Here is a 17,730-nt window from a genome sequence, read left to right as displayed (position 1 = left end):
TCTGACTTTTGTGCATGGTGTCAGGTCAAGGTCTAAGCCCATTTTTTTGCACGTGGTTGTCCAGTTGTGCCAGCACCATTTGTTAAAGAGGCTTTCCTTGCTCCACTTCACATCTCTTGCTCCCTAATCAAAGATTAGATGATCATACATTTGGGGTTGTGTGTAGGGATATTCCACCCTGTTCCATTGGTCTACGGCTCTGACTTTGTTCCAGTACCATGCTGTTTTAATTGTTACTGCTTTGTAGTAAAGTTTGAGGTTGGGGAGGGTGATGCCTCCCATCGTCTTTTTCCCAAGAATTGTTTTAGCTATCCTTGGACGTTTGTTGTTCCATATGAATTTTAAGATTGCTTGATCCATTTCTTTGAAGAATGTCATGGGTATCCTTATAGGGATCGCGTTGAATCTATATAATGCTTTGGGGAGTATTGCCATTTTGACAACATTGGTTCTCCCTATTCACGAGCAGGGTATATGTTTCCATTTCCTCATGTCTTCTTTGATTTCATGGAGTAGCGTTTTATAGTTTTCTTTGTATAGGTCTTTTACTTCCTTGGTTAAGCTGATTCCGAGGTACTTGATTTTCTAGGGCACGATTGTGAATGGGATTGCTTTTTTCGTGACCCTTTCTTCTGCCTCATTGTTTGCATATATGAAGGCCATGGATTTTTGGGTATTGATTTTGTAGCCTGCAACTTTACTGTATAAATCTATTGTTTCTAAGAGTTTCTTAGTAGAGGCTTTAGGCTTCTCTAGATATAGTATCATATCGTCTGCAAATAGTGAGAGTTTGATTTCTTCCTTTCCTATCTGGATGCCCTTAATCTATTTTTCTTGTCTAATAGATATCGCAAGTACTTCCAGTACTATATTGAAGAGGAGTGGTGAGAGTGGGCATCCTTGTCTTGTGCCCGATCTGAGAGGAAAGGCCTTTAGTTTTTCCCCTTTGAGGATAATGCTTGCCGTAGGCTTGTGATAGATGGCTTCAACTATCTTGAGGAAAGTTCCTCCAAACCCCATTTTGGCGAGGGTTTTCATCATGAAAGGATGTTGGATCTTGTCAAATGCTTTCTCTGCATCTATTGATATGATCACATGGTTTTTATCTTTACTTTTGTTGATATGGTGGATTATGTTGATTGATTTCCGAATGTTAAACCATTCTTGCATCCCTGGGATGAATCCCACTTGATCGTGATGTATGATCTTTTTGATGAGTTGTTGGATCCTATTTGCTAGTATTTTGTTGAGGATCTTCGCATCGATGTTCATCAGGGATATTGGTCTGTAATTTTCTTTCTTAGTGGTGTCTTTGTTTGCTTTTGGTATTAGGGAGATGTGTGCTTCATAGAAACTGTTTGGGAGAGTTCCTGTTTTTTCAATTTCCTGGAAAAGTTTGAGGAAAACAGGCAACAGGTCTTCTTTAAATGTTTGGAAGAATTCGCCAGTGAAACCATCTGGGCCTGGGCTTTTGTTTTGGGACAGGTTTTTGATTACAGTTTCAATTTCCTTAACATTGATGGGTCTATTCAGGTATTCCAAGTCTTCTTTGTTCAGTCTTGGGAGATTGTAGGAATCGAGGAATCCATCCATTTCTCTTAGGTTCTCCTGTTTTGTGGCATATAGACTTCAAACTAGTCTCTAATGATCTTTTGAATCTCACTGGTTTCTGTTATGATGTCCCCCTTTTCATTTCTGATTCGATTTATTAGAGTTTTCTCTCTTTCTTTCTTTGTGAGTCTTGCTAGCGGTTTATCAATCTTATTTATTTTCTCGAAGAACCAGCTCTTTGTTTCATTGATCTTTCGGATTGTCCTTTTGGTTTCCATGTCATTAATTTCTGCTCTAATTTTTATTATTTCTTTCCTTCGGTCTGGTTTGGGTTCCTTTTTCTGGTCCTTTTCTAAGGTCTTGAGTCGTGAAGTCAAGCTGTCTATGTGGGCCCTTTCTTCCTTCCTGAGGAATGCTTGTAGAGCTATAAATTTTCCCCTTATCGCGGCTTTAGCTGCGTCCCATAGGTTTTGGCAGCTAGTGTCTTCATTCTCATTTGTTTCTAAGTATTTTTTGATTTCTTCCTTGATTTCCTTCCTGACCCACTCATTGTTCAACATTGAATTGTTTAATTTCCAAGTGTTTGATTTGATTCTCCGTGTCGGTGAGTGGTTAGCTTCTATCTTCAGCGCATCGTGGTCTGAAAAGATGGTTGATACAATTTCTATTTTTCCGATTCTATGGAGGTATGTTCTTGGGCCCAGTACTTGGTCTATTTTAGAAAATGTTCCGTGTGCACTGGAAAAGAATGTGCATTCTTTCTTTTTGGGGTGTAAGGTCCTGTATAGGTCTATTAGGCCTCTCTCTTCAATTTCTTCTTTCAGAGTCAGTGTTTCCTTGTTGAGTTTTGTTCTTGTCGATCTATCTAGAGGCGATAAGGCCGTATTGAAGTCTCCGACTACTACTGTGCTGTTAGTGATGTCCTCTTTGAAGTCTTTAGGGGTTGTTTTAAATATTTAGCTGGTCGCTCATTAGGTGCATATACGTTTAAGAGTGTGATTTCTTCCTGTTGTACATATCCCTTGATAAACAGAAAATGACCTTCGCTATCCCTTTTAATCTTTTTCAACCTGAAATCTATGTTGTTGGATACCAGGATGGCCACTCCAGCTTTTTTAAGGGGGTTGTTTGCTTGCAGGATTGTTTCCCATCCTTTGACTTTGAGTCTATGTTTACTCTGTTTGTTCAGGTGAGTTTCTTGCAGGCAACAGAATGTTGGGTTTAATTTCCGGATCCATTTTGCCACTCTGTGTCTCTTGATAGGTGCCTTTAGGCCGTTGACATTGAGAGAGATTATTGTGATGGGGTTTTGTGTCATCTTTCTGTGGGATTTGTTGATCTTATGGGGCTCCTACTTGTCTCACAGTAGCCCCTTTAGACCTTCTTTCAAGATTGGTTTTGAGTCTATGAAGTTCCTGAGCTGTTGTTTATCCGAGAAGTAGTGTATGTTTCCTTCGAGTTTGAGTGAGAGTTTATCTGGATAAAGTATTCTAGGTGAGGCATTCATTTTGTTGAGTTTTTTCACTATGTCCCACCATTGTCTTCGGGCTCGGAGGGTTTCCTCTGACAGGTCTGCTGTAAATCTGAGGGGTGCTCCTTTGTATGTGATTTCCTTCTTTGACCTTGCTGCTTGCAGAATTGTGTCGCTATCATAGCATCTGTCATTCTGACTATGATATGCCTTGGAGTCTTTTTATTTGGGTCTCTTTTTGCTGGTACTCTTCGGACTCCTTGTATCTGGATGCCTGCCTTCTCCAGCTCTGGGAATTTCTTAGCAATGATGTCTTTGACTGTGTTTTTTTCATTGGGGTTACTTCCCTGTGGTTCTGGTACTCCAATGATTCTTATGTTGTTCCTCTTGAAGTCATCCCCCAGGATTCTGATTCGTTCTATAGCCATTTTGAGGTCTTTGGCCATGATTTGTTGTTGTCTATAAGCTTTCTGTAGCTCATCTTCTAGGTCGCTGATTCTGTCTTCGGCTGTAGTCATTCTACTGTTGAGGCCATCTAATGAGATTTTTAGTTCACCTACCGATTCCTTTATTTGTGTGACTTTCGTTCGTAGGTTTGAAATTTCTGCTCTCATTTCTTCCTGCATTTTCTTGGTAGACCGTTGCAGTGCTTCATTCATCTCCTCCCGTAACTTATTGGATGTCTGTCCCATGGTTGCTTGTAATAGGTCGACTCTCCTCCAGATTTCCTCTCTGAATTGTTTATCTGAGAGGTCGTAGATGTGAGTAGCCCCTGATGATGTTTCTGGAATCTTTTCATTTCCTTCTCTTGGTGGAAGGGATTTTCGCTGCTTCTTCATCTTGATATGGAAGTGTAGAGTCTGAGCTTTGTGGTTCTTTATTCCTGTTCCCTCTTGTTGTGGGAAGAAGGTTTTCTGTTTGTGCTAAGCTTCCCTTATTCAGTGATAGGCTGTATAAAGTTAGACTAAGCTAGTGGGTATTTTGCATAGGTGATTGAGATGATTAAAGTGATTTTCAAAGAAATAGACAATACCTATTGTGGTAAGGTCAGAGATAATATTTGTGGAGATAATATCTGCGGCCACGTTAGCGGCCGCTGCTCCGACAGAAGGCCATGCCCACTTTGAGACCACGCCCACCGAAATACAGGCCACGCCCCCAGAATCTTCCTGGCGGGGTCGCAGTTTCTGGCAGGAAGCCGCCTTGGGAGACAGTTTCTCAGGTCCGCGCAGCGCAGGGAAGCGTTTCTTGGTCGGTCCTCACCTGTTCAAGATGCGGGAGATGGGGCGGTGCTGGTCTGGATTGGCCGCCGTGGCAAGGAGGAAGAGCACAAAACTCAGTATTGTTGTTGAAGTTTCCCCCCCCCAAAAAACAGCCCTACTGACAAGGGAGCATTTGATAATTAGTTTTCCATTGCTGAGAATGACAAAATATGAAATTGTGGCCGTGCGGTTTAGGATTTCTGTATTTTAGTAATTAAGTCCAGGGAGATTATGTTAGAAATTGCATCATTTCCATTCCTGTGGCAGCATGGGGCAATGGCTTAGTTCACAGTCTAGAGACATGGCTGCAAGCAGTTGCTGGAACCAAAAGTAGTCTAGCTGGCCTCCAGATCGTGGTTGATCAGCAGCAGAGCGGCTGCACAAAAGTGTGGCCACTCGGGTCGAATCTCAGCGGAGCGCGCACTTGTATCGCCCCTGGCCTGAGACTGCCCACGCGTCCCGCTGTTTCAAGTTCATAAGTCTTTGTCTTTTTTTTTTTTCAAGAATAATTGCAACATAAGAATTTCTTCTTTGAGAAAGTTTCTATTCATTTCATCGTCCCATTTTCTGATGGGATTGGATGTTTTCTTCTTGTAGAGTTCAACCAGTGCCTTGTATACCCTTGGTATTAACCCCTTATCAGATGGGTATTGGGTGAATATCCTTTCCCATTCTGTGGACTGTTTTTGTATTCTGGTCACTGTTTCTTTTAAGGTACGGAAGCTTCTTAGTTTAAGATGGTCCCATTTGTTTATCTCTGTTTCCACTTGTTTGCTCAGTGGTTTTTCATCTTTGAAGATAGATTTAGCTTCAATGTCATGGAGGATTTTGCCGATCTTTTCTTCAATGTACCTATGGATTCTGGTTTGATATTGAGGTCTTTAATCCATTTTGATCTGACTTTTGTGCATGGTGTTAGGTAGAGGTCTGAGCCCATTTTTTTTTTCATGTAGCTGTCCAGTTTTGCCATCACCATTGTTAAAGAGGCTTTTCTTGCTCTACTTCACATTTCTTGCTCCCTCATTAAAGATTAGATGATCATATACTTGAGGGTATGTGTAAGGATATTCAATCCTGTTCCATTGGTCTGTGTATCTGCCTTTGTTCCAGTACCATGCTGTTTTAATTATTATGGCTTTGTAGTAGAGTTTGAGGTTGGGGAAGGTGATGCCTCCCATCTTCTTTTCCCCAAAAATTGCTTTAGCTATTCGTGAGGGTTTGTTGTTCCATATGAGTTTCAGGAGTGTTTTATCAATTTCTTTGAAAAATTTCTTGGATATCCTTATAGGGATCACATTGAATCTGTATAATGCTTTGGGGAGTATTGCCATTTTGACCATGTTAAATCTCGCAATCAATGAGCAGGGGATTTGTTTCCATTTCCTCATGTCCTCTTTTATTTCTTAAAGTAGCATTTTGTAGTTTTATTTGTATAGGTCCTTTACCTCCTTAGTTATGTTGCAGTTATTTTTGCAAAAAAAATTGTTTTTCTTATGGCTGAGTAATATTCTGTATTTTCTTAGAACCCTATCTGACCTTTTTTGTTTTTCTTATGGCTGATCAGTATTTCATATTTTATTTGTACACTCATCTAATCATTTTTGTTTACAAACTTTATTTATTTTTTGAACCATACCCAGAGGAGTGCAGGTGCTACTTCCTACACCACATAGAGCTTAGGGATTGCTCTTTGTAGCGCCTGGGTTTCCTCAGGGCTTCAGGGATTGAACCCAGAGCTCTGGGTAAGGTGGCTGACCATGGTTTGGTCCCTGGCACCATATATAGTTCCCTCTGTGCTACCAGAGATCACTCCTGAGCACAGAGCCAGGAATGACCTCTGAGCATCATACATCATTTCTTCCTTCTTCTTCTCTCTCTCTCTCTCTCTCTTTCTCTCTCTCTCTCTCTTTCTCTCTCTCTCTGTCTGTCTTTCTCTTCCCCCTCACTCCCCTTTCTCCCTGGAAATATGATATAAATATTAAATGCTAGACAAACATCTGTATCCTTTAATTTTTCAGTTTTATTGAGACATAACACTATACAATTTCATGGAATACAGCATAATGATTTGCCATTTGAAATGATTATCACAATGTATTTATTAGAAATGATTACCATTTTATGGTATCATTTTATAATTACTAAATATGCTAAAATATGATTACCACAATATTATTTATTAAGTTAAAATATATCACTTCAAATAGCACTGTAGCACTGTCATCCCGTTAATCATCGATTTACTTGAGCAGGCACCAGTAGCGTCTCCATTTGACCCAGCCCTGAGATTTTAGCATCATAAACTTTATGCCCTCTCTCCACGGATGCGGCACACAAGCTCGATGTCCTTGGGCATAATGATGACAGCGCTTGGCATGGATGATGCAAAAGCTGGTGTCCTCGAAGAACCCCACCACGGAGGCCTCACACGCCTCCTGCAGCACGAAGACGGACGAGCTCTGGGAGCGCAGGTCAATTTTGAAGTCCTGCACGATCTCAAGCACCAGCCGCTGGGCCGGTAGCTTGCGGATAAGCAGCTCCGTGGACTTCTGGGAGCGGCGGATCTCGCACAGCGCCACGGTGTCGGGCCAGTATAGGTGCGGCTTCTTCACACCCCCGTGGCTGCGCGCTCTTGCGGGCCGCCTTGGTGGCTCTGTCTTAGGACTAAAGGATACATTTTATGCAGAGCCAATAATAAGGCTACAGAATTATGTCTCCAATAGTAAGCAAGATTTGTCTTAATCAAACAAATTTTAATACTAGTAGAATAGACTTTCGTTTCAGGTTTTGGGACCACAGCCAGTGTTGCTCAGGGAGAATTTTTGACTCAGTGTTCAGGGAAGCTCCTACCAGTGTGGAAGACCTTTCTGTATCAGACATCAAACCAAGGACTTTTGCATGCAGAGCATGCATTCAGTCCTTTGAGCTATCTCTCTGACTCCACTAGAACAGACATTTGACAAAGAGCCACATGATAGTGGTAAGGCCTATTCCATGATCTGAATGCTAATGAGCTTATATATACAGTATATATTCCTTTAGAAAATTATGTCAGATGTCTCTGCATATTGTTGTCGATATTAAAATTGATTTGTTTAATAACATCTTAAGACCAGAGTGATAGGACATCAAGTAGGGCTCTTGCCTTGTATGCTACCAACTTAGCATATGGGATGCTGGGTTCTTTTTTCAATACAGTACCCCATGTGGTCCCCCAAACCTGCCAGGAGTGATCCCTGAGTACTACAGGGTGTGGTCCAAAAACAAATAAACAAAATAACGCTCTCCTTTTAATAATCTATTCGTGAAACCAATTTGTATTCCTATTAAAAACCGACTTTATAAAAGATTTGCAGTAAAAATGTGCACACAAATTAAGCATACAAATCAAATAATTGTAGTAAATGTATTTACCCATTTAGCCATTATTCCAATAATGGTGCAGGACATTTCTGCAGCCACAGAAAGTTCCCTCCTACTCCCTCTGGCAAGCCCTATCTTTTTATATTAACAATTATTAGTTTTAGTTCTGTGACCATAGATTAGATTAGCCTATTCTAAAATGCCATATAAATAGACTCATAGCAAGTCCAGGCTTTCTACATCTTTTCCTTAGCATATTTGTATTCACCATGTTGCACAAGTATAAGGGCTCACTCTTTTTTTGTTACTAAGGAGTGCTTTATTGTGTGAACTTATGACAATTTCTAGAATATTTAGATTGTATATAATGTATTATTGGGGGAAGCTATTATAAGGTCATGAGTTGCTTTTGGGATGTCAGAGTTTCTGAGTCATAGGGTATTTTATTAAATGGGTCCCAGAGAAATAGTACAGCAATTAAGGTGCTTGTCTTTCAATGGCCACCTATCTCTCTGGCCACCAAAATAAAATAAAATTCTATATAAAGAACAACTAGAAAAAAAAACTACTAGACTGACTTCCAAGAAGATTGTATAATTTCATACTCCTAATATGTAAGGCTTTTGATATTGAAACAATTTTTTGCTAAAAAATTTTTTTATATTTTATTTTAAACTTAAATTTCTCAAGTGAAAAACTAGCATAGTAAATAGAATTAATAGAGGCAAAATGAAACTAAGATGGCTCAGATTTGCAAAAGACAGTACTCGTTACCATTTATTAGCACATTGATTGATTTAGAAGCTTTCTATTAGAGAGCATTTATTTGTATTTAAAAATATAAATAATGCTCTATTGTTATACTGCAGTTGGCTATAAATTATAAACCTTCAGCTCTTAATTATTTAAACAATAAGGAAATTTATCTTCTTGTTATCTCACACAGTGAGGCTGGAGTTGGTAACAGTTCTGCAACTGAATGATTTTAATAACAATTCATATTTCTGGGGGATCATGGAGCTAGTATAGGAGTTACGGTACCTGGGAAACATCATAATCAAATACTGGTTTTATTTACGGCTTTACAAGGCTAATCAATCATCCTGGAGTATAAATTTGGAGGCCCATGAACACTGCCCGGGTGGCACTGGTATCTCCAGCACCATATCCTTGGTTCTTGTATTGAAACACTGCTCTGTTTGGCTGAGTCTTGCTAGGAGTGGTCTCTTGGCCCCCTAAGACCATCAGGGAGCACCCCCCACACCAAAAAAAAAAACCAAGAACAGAAAAAAAATTTCTGCTTCAGATTGAGATATGATTAAAGACATAGCATGAATGTGTGAGATGGATTAAATTCCTGATACCACAAAATGAAAAACCTAACCAACCAAGTCATGGCAGAGCCTGGCAAGCTAACTGTGGCATATTTGATATGCCAAAAACCATAACAACAAGTCTCACAATGGAGACGTTACCGATGCCCGCTCAAGCAAATCGATGAACAATGGGACACAGTGCTACAGTGCTACAGTATGTAAGGGAAGTTTCCTTTGGCTTCTCATCTTGACCAACATTTTGTTAGCTTTTAACTTTAGCTATTCTAAGTGAAAATTAAATGGTATCTCATTATGAGTATAATTTTTATTAGTCTTACGACAAATGACTCTGAACATATTTGCCCAGTCAGTATGGGGATTTCACTCGGAGCTCCCACTATTGAGATATTTCTTTTCTTTAGGTCCTTTTTCTTAGTAGTAAAATCCAGTGGGTTTGGAACTGTGTAACTGAGAGCTCAGCTGATATGGCCAGTTTGGGGTGACAGCTGGTGGTGCTCAGGGCTTACTCCTGGCTGTTCGCTCAGGGATCACTTTTGACTGTGGTTGGGGGACCTTATGCAGTTCAAGGAGGTCAAACTGGGATTAGCAATGTGCAAGGCATGCACCTAATCCTGTACTATCTCTTCAACCTGGACTTGCTTGTTTTAATCTGTAGTTTTATTTCTAGAAGGACTTGGGTAGATTCACTTTGATAATATACAAAGAAATTAATACCCAGTCTTGAAAAGTTGCATCTTAGGCCTAGAGTTTGTTGTTGTAACTTTGCTTGAAACTTCTCAAATACATTTTCAGTTTTTCCTAACTGGGAGAGTTTTCCCGGCAGCTTCCATTTATCTAATAATTTAGTTTCCTCCTTATCTACCATCACTGTCAAGTTGGGTTTGTCATTTACTTGTGAGCCAGTAAATTAGCAGTCTCCTTTGTCTCCAGCAGTAGGTAATATAAAGCAAAGGACAGATATATGAGACAAAAGCACAATTAAATTAAGTAAATCGTTCAGGTGTGAAGGGATGAAAGTCTTAATTGGGCAATTCTGAGAAACGTCTTAAGACATGCCAGAAGAGCAAAGGAAGAAGGGAAAGAAAACCACTATGGGGTAAGTCAATTAACTCTCTTTGACCTCAGATGACTCTTCATCTAAAACATTAGACAAGGTGTCTGAGTTGATAAGTGGAGGATTTTAAATTATCCTCAATCTTTCTCCATGCTCACTGCCTCCACCCTCATTAGGGCCACTCACGACTTCCCAGGAGTATTTCAATCCCCTTCTAACTGATCTTTATTCTATAGCCAAATCATTTCTAAAATATAAGTAGGCTTCAGCCCATCTGCTACTTAAATCTTTCAATAATTTAAAACAATTTTCCCCAAAGGACTTACCAGCTCACCAATCCAACTGATTTCTTCAATGTCACTACTGTCCTTCATATTCCAAACTAGCGGTCTTTCCATTTCTCAAACAGTCACAACAGTGCCTATCTACCACTTTTATATAGTGTTTCTTCCAACAGGTTTTATTGAAGGCGTATTTACTCCAAAAATTATTTCACGCAAGGAATAAAGCAATTACCAAGATGGACAACACCCTTGCCTCTCAGAATAATTTTTTCTCCCCTGAATGCTCTTCCTCCCAGAATTCCTTCTCCCCTGTAATTTGTCCGTAAGGTCCTGGTTGAAATGTCACTGCCTCCAGGGAGCCACCTCCTTCTCTCTTTTCTCCTTCTTCTTATTCTTTTTGGGGTACACACTCTACACCTCCATCAGAGCATTCAGTATCCTGTGTGCCATCCCTGAATCCCACTCATGTGTCATGTCCATGAGAAGTGACCATGCTGTCCTTACTGATTGTCTTCCCCCAAACCTGAACATATTTCAGTTCTGCATAAGCAGCTATTGAAAAGAGTATTAAAATGACCATTAACATGGGGCCAGAGTGATAGTACAGGAGTAAGTCACTTGCCTTGCATGTGACTGACCAGAGTTAGATCCAGCACCCAAAATGCTCTCCTGAAACTGCCAGAAGCGACCCATGGGGGCAGAGCCAGGAGCAAGCCTTAAGCATCATTGGGTGTGGCCTCAAACCGAAGTAAATGAATTAATAAAATTACCCTAACCCAATGACTGCTCAATAGTAAATAAACCTTGGGAAATGGAAAAATATTGCATCTGAATCTGTGATGAGGCAACAGAAACTAAACAATTTGTGTATTTACTTACAAACCAACTTTTAATGTGCTGAAGAAAAGGGTATGCCACAATTAGTAAAAAGACTTAAGGACAACCAAGCAGTGTTAGTTGGGTATCTCTGGTTTACCTTTGAAGAAAAATCTCATTTGGAGTAGGTATATACAAACAGAGATCTCTCCACTAACTAACCTCAGAAGTCACTAGCATGAGATTTCTCCAATCTTCCTGCTATATGATCATTCTTAAGAAAAATCTTCAGTGGGGCTGGCGTGATAGTACAGCAAGTAGGGCGTTTGCCTTGCATGCGGCCGACCGGAGTCCGATTCCCAGCATCCCATATGGTTCCCTGAGCACTTCCAGGACCAATTCCAAAGTGTAAAGCCAGGAGTAACCCCTGTGCATTTCAGGGTGTGACCCAAAAAGCAAAAAAAAAATAAAAGAAAGAAAAGAAAAATCTTCAGAAGTAAAAGGGAGGGTGGGGATGTCAGTTAGATAACTCAGCTAATAAAGAGACCTTGAGTTCAATTTCTGACACTCTGTGACAACCTGAGCACCACCAGATTTATAGCCTTGGCTACTCCACAGCATTGTGTTGCCAGATTTGAGCACCAAAAAAGGGGGGCCTGCACGGCTGGATCAAGTATCTCTGGGAGTGGGTCATAGGTCCCTAGAGTTGTTGGGGAATCTCTCATCCCTTCCAAAAAAATTTAAAGAGGAAGGCAGAAGAGGGTCAGAGAAAGATATGACACTGGAAACTTGCCAAAGAGATATTATGCTGTAGGCTTTAAAGATGGAAGGAGGGGCCTATTCAACAAGGAATGTAGGTGGCCTCTAGAAGTTAAAAAAAAACAACACACACACACACAAGGAAATAGGTTCTCCCTTAGAGCCTCCAAAAGAGAGGCAGACTGCCAATACTCTGACTTTAGGCCACTGAGTTCTGTATCAGATTTCTGACCTTACAGTGAAACTAAGGTAATTTGTTAAAGCAGTAATAAAACTAGTACACATATTTGTTCCATAATGCACATCATGTTCCTAGTAAAGCATGAAAATTAAGTCGAACCCCAAGATCGTATTAAAATTTTGATTAACGTTATGATAGATTAAATCATAAAAATTGCTTTAGGTCTATGAATTTCTTTGGATCCCACACTTTCCTTAGTTCCCATATCCCACCATCCCCATCCTACCACATACATGCAAACATAAAAACATAAAACCACCTGGGCTAAAGCAATACCTCTTTCTTTGCTGAATACATACATGCATTGCATGAGTAAGGCCTAAGTTTGATCTCTAGCACTGCTTGATCTCGGGAGCACCATCCGGGAGCACAAAACCAAGAGCAGCCCCTGAGCACTGAGCACCACCAGATATGGCTCAACAAAAAAAAAAAAAGCAAAACCAAAACAACCAAACAAAAACCCACAGGTGAGACATTGATTGGAGGCAAGATGGCACCGATGGCGCCTGAACTCATCTCACTCTCCCGAACCGGGCTCACCATCTCGCCTTAGACAACGTGCGACTCAGCACACTAGGCATGGAACTCTACGCAGGATCCTTGCTGGAACTCTACACGTGATTCCCAATGGATATTGCTGGTCATTCTGCAAGATTCGGACAGAATGACGTCAACGGGGCACGAAGACACCAAGGTGCCCTGGCCGGGCGGAGTTGCAGCGCCATCAGACATAGAGCCCTGGCAGCAGTGCTCGCAGTGCCTCATCCACTGTGGGGTGCTGTCAGCCACCCACCGGGTGACCTGGGACTTAGCGCAGGTGTTCAACCTGGCACAGACCCTCTGCGATAGGGTCCTGCTCTGCCAGCTGCTCAACAACCTCCAGGCACACTCTATCAACCTCAAGGAGATCAACCCAAGGCCACAGATGTCCCAGGTGCTGCCCAGAGACGCAGGCAGGTGTGTGTTTGTCATTGTGCAGATCGTTACAACATGCCAGTTGACCAAAAGTTTACATTCGGTAGACTGGGAAAACCTGTAAAGGTGATTAGAGGCTTGCCCCAAAAGCCTCTATCCCTCTTCGAGAGGCTGGCAAGCTGCCGAGAGTATTTCGCCTGCATGGCAGAGCCTGGCAAGCTACTCTTGGTGTACTCGATACGCCAAAAACAGTAACAACAATGGTACTCATTTCCCTGGTCCTGAAAAAGCCCCCAATATGCCATTGGGCTACACTAGCACGTGACAGGGACGAATGGAAATGTTACTGGCACCAGCTCGAGCAAATCAATGAACAACAGGATGACAGTGACAGTGACAGTGACCTGGGGTCCCATCTGACAGTGCTCAGGGCTTACTCATGGCTCTGGGCTCAGGGATCACTACTGGTGAAGTTCTGGGGTGCCAAGGTTTAAACTCTGGTTAGCCACGTACAAGCAAATGCTCTAACCCTGTACTATCTCTCTGCTGGCTAAATTTGATTTAGGAGAATGATTTCCTAAAGGTGAGTGCAGAAAATTAGATCAGGGAAACTAATATGGAGTATCATCAATATTAGTAATGGTAATAAAATTTTATAATGTTCTTATTTTATAATGTTTTAAATAAGAAACACTTCATAATGTTTCTTATTGAACAAGTTTTTAAAATATTCTTATTTTTAATATCATGTTAAGCACACACACACACACACACACACACACACACACACATGCTCACACCATTCTTTCCTTTCTGCCAATATAGTTTGAACTGTATAACTGCAAGTGTATATTGTCCCTAGAACTCATTCAATATAAAGTAATGTGACACAGGCTTTGCATATGTAAACTTTGCCTTGCTGAAACCAATTTAGGTGCATTTTTTTAAACAAATTTTGACACAGCAGATGGCAGTGCAGGTCCATTTCCTATACAAAAATAACATAACAGGACATGTTCACAGAGTAACGTTATTTTAGTTGAAAATCATTGTCTTAAACAGTTAGCAAAGAAAATGTAAAACTGTAGAAAGTTATGACTCTTCCTGGGGACTTAGAGACATTTTCTAATCATATTAGTTCATTAAAAGTACTTCATTAATATAATAAAAGCTATTTTTTTTTTTTTTTTTTTTTTTTTGCTTTTTGGGTCACACCCGGCGATGCACAGGGGTTACTCCTGGTTCTACACTCAGGAATTACTCCTGGCGGTGCTCAGGGGACCATATGGGACGCTGGGATTCGAACCCGAGTCGGCCGCGTGCAAGGCAAACGCCCTACCCGCTGTGCTATCGCTCCAGCCCCTAAAAGCTATTTCTTAAACAGAATAGAGATTATCTCCTCCAAAGAAATACAGAGCAACTCTCATTCCTACAAGATTAGAATGACTAGTGGGGTCGTACTTTGGCAAACAAAACCCTTTATATAAAATAACTTTTAAAAATCTCTTTAAGAGCTTGGGGTATGTATGTCAGAGAGGGTGGTCTTCAGAACTAGAAAATCTTGGTTTTGTTGTTTCTCAACAGTACATTGCCAGCTATACCCCCTCACCCCATCTTATCCCACTGCCACCCCCTGCTATTCCTAAACCTCCACATAACAATATATAGGGAAGAAACTGAGGAATTCACCTGCATTGGTAGGTGATGACATAATCCAGACCCTCTGCGATAGGGTCCTGCTCTGCCAGCTGCTCAACAACCTCCAGGCACACTCTATCAACCTCAAGAAGATCAACCCGAGGCCACAGATGTCCCAGGTGCTGCCCAGAGACGCAGGCAGGTGTGTGTTTGTCATTGTGCAGATCGTTACAACATGCCAGTTGACCAAAAGTTTACATTCGGTAGACTGGGAAAACCTGTCAAGGCTCTCCAAACTGCTGAATAAAGACTCCAAAACAACCATCATAATAATGCTCACAACAGTCTCCATCCTTACATCCACAGCCTGAGTCCAGATTGTCTTCTTGGTCTCCCTCCCCCGCCCAACCCTGGCCCCACTTCTCCGTGGTGGAGCCCAGCTTCACTGCTTTGCATGGGAGGGCTCTGTTCCACCCCCCCCCCCCCCCCACCTCTCACCCTGAGAGAGGGCAGCGCGAAGTTCACGTTGGGGACTGTGACTGTGTATCCAGCGCGCTACACACCCTATGCACAGACCTGACTGTTCTCACCCCTCCCCAGAGCTAGCCGGATGCGGAGGAGGCTAGTGCGGTCACTGGAAGGATGCGTGACCAGAGTTTCCTGCGCTTCTGGATCCCCTTCAGAGGACACTCTCGCAGGCCCTCCCCCTGGAGCTTGGGACTGAACTTAAATAGCGGCTCAGCTAGAGACCCAAGGGGAAATGAGCACGCAGGTGGTGATCCTCACCAGTCCGCTGAATTCTCTGTCAACAAGTGGCCCATGAAAGAAGTTGAAGGGACCTCACACCTCCTCTGGATAACTCTTCTAAGGTCCTCCTCCCTGTCACCCTGCGGGCAGGCAGCTCAGAGCCCTCTGCTTGCCAAGGCCACTGGGGACGTCCCCTGCCTCCACCCCCCGACCCCGCCACAAACACATTCTTCTATCTCCCCCTAAGTCAGTGGGACCACTTAGGCTAAAACCCATGACTTTAAAAAATATACTTATTTATTTATTTATTTATTTATTTATATTTAATTGAATCACGGTGAGATACACAGCTACAGCTGTTGTTCACCACTGGGTTTCAGTTATACAATGTTCCAAAAGCTGTCCTTCCACCATCACCAATGTCCCCAGTTTCTCTCCTTTCACCCTCCATGTCCAGTCTGCCTCTATGGCAGACACTTTTCCTCCTTCTCTCTCTCTCCTTCTCTCTCTCTCCTCTCTCTCTCTCTTTCTCTCTTTCTCTCTCCTCTCTGTCTCTGTCTCTGTCTCTGTCTCTGTCTCTGTCTCTGTCTCTGTCTCTCTCTCTCTCTCTCTCTCTCTCTCCTTTTCATGCAAGACAGTGGAGATGAGCTCAATTGCATTTTTTGGGGAGGGCCAGGAAGAAAGCCCCAGCAAGGTGGCTGTGAGTGGAGACGCTGCAGGGAGCTGATGGCCAGAGGGCTGTTGGGAAATGGTAAGGCTACGATTTCTTGCCCTTGAAAATCATACTTCTTTGACCCTAAATTCTTGACAGAGGACAAACTGGGACACATGTCTGGATTAACTTTTATTTTATGTTTGCTTTTCTTCTTTTCTGGGGTCACAGACGGGATGTGGGTGGACGATTCTGGTCCTGTCCACGCCAGTCCAAGCTCCGCCCTGCATCCCACCTGGCCTGCCTTTCCTTCCTTCCTTCCTTCCTTCCTTCCTTCCTTCCTTCCTTCCTTCCTTCCTTCCTTCCTTCCTTCCTTCCTTCCTTCCTTCCTTCCTTCCTTCCTTCCTTCCTTCCTTCCTTCCTTCCTTCCTTCCTCCCGTCCTCCCTCCCTCCCTCCCTGCCTTCCTTCTTGCCTGCACAGATCTTGTTTACTCCTTCTCTGTGGGGACACAGTCGCCTTATCTTTGGATCCACACACCTTTGTTGAAAAATGCTCCAGAGTACTGAGAATTCCTTGTTTCAGTGAGAGGATTTACCAGATGGGTTTTCCCCTACTCTGAGAAATATTTTCAAATGGCCACTTTAGAAAAATATTTGACATTTTAAAATCACTGTAAGATTTTTATTCTGTTTGAGAAATTTGACAGTTTAAGATTACGTTTTGGGGCTGGAGCAATAGCACAGCGGGTAGGGTGTTTGCCTTGCACGCGGCCGACCCAGGTTCGATTCCCAGCATCCCATATGGTCTCCTGAGCACCGCCAGGGGTAATTCCTGAGTGCAGAGTCAGGAGTAACCCCTGTGCATCGCTGGGTGTGATACAAAAAGCAAAAAAAAAAAAAAAAAAAAAGATTACATTTTATTTTATACTCTTTAAAATGTATACATATATATTTGAAAGCTGCATTAATTTACATGAACTATTTCAAGGACTGGAGTGATAGCATAGCAGGTAGGGCGTTTGCCTTGCACGCAGTCGACCCAGGTTCAATTCCTTTGTCCCTCTCAGAGAGCCCAGCAAGCTACTGAGAGTATCCCGCCTGTACGGCAGAACCTGGCAAGCTACCCCTGGTATGTTACTGGTATTTGGTATGCCAGTAACAACAACAGTAACAACAAGTCTCACAATGGACATGTTACTGTTGCCCGCTCAAGCAAATTGATGAACAATGGAAGGACAGTGCTACAGTGCAACTATTTCAAACCTCACAATCTATCACAAAAGAATTACCTGCTTTTACTTCTTCAAATAATTACTGCATGATTAAAAATTTTAATCACAACAATCTTCTTGAATACAGAAGGACAAAAACATTTGATTGTTTCACTTGTAATGGAATAAATTTCCATATATCAACTGGTGATGATCACCACTTGCATGCTCATTTATGAATTTACTCTATTTTAGTCTCAGTGCTCTGTATTTTAAAGTGTTGTCTTTATTCTAATTTATTATTAGAAAAATAATTGAACTTTAATACTAATATCATTTCCATTTATGAGATAATAAAACTGAGACAGTGATAAGTTTCACAACTTGTGTAAAGTTTGAATGTAAGTAGAGGTAAAGCCAAATTAGTCT

General features: G+C 41.8%; 1 pseudogene; it reads right to left on the bottom strand.

The window, feature by feature from the left end:
* Window positions 1–6,589: 6,589 nt before the first annotated feature.
* On the bottom strand, window positions 6,590–12,681 carry LOC101542199 (uncharacterized; annotated as a pseudogene).
* Between the last annotated feature and the right edge of the window lie 5,049 nt (window positions 12,682–17,730).

This window comes from Sorex araneus, chromosome 4 (genome assembly GCF_027595985.1).
Source record: "Sorex araneus isolate mSorAra2 chromosome 4, mSorAra2.pri, whole genome shotgun sequence".
In the NCBI taxonomy this organism is placed as follows: Eukaryota; Metazoa; Chordata; class Mammalia; order Eulipotyphla; family Soricidae; genus Sorex; species Sorex araneus.
Note: the sequence above shows the minus strand (reverse complement) of the source record. Positions and strands in the feature narration are given on the sequence as shown.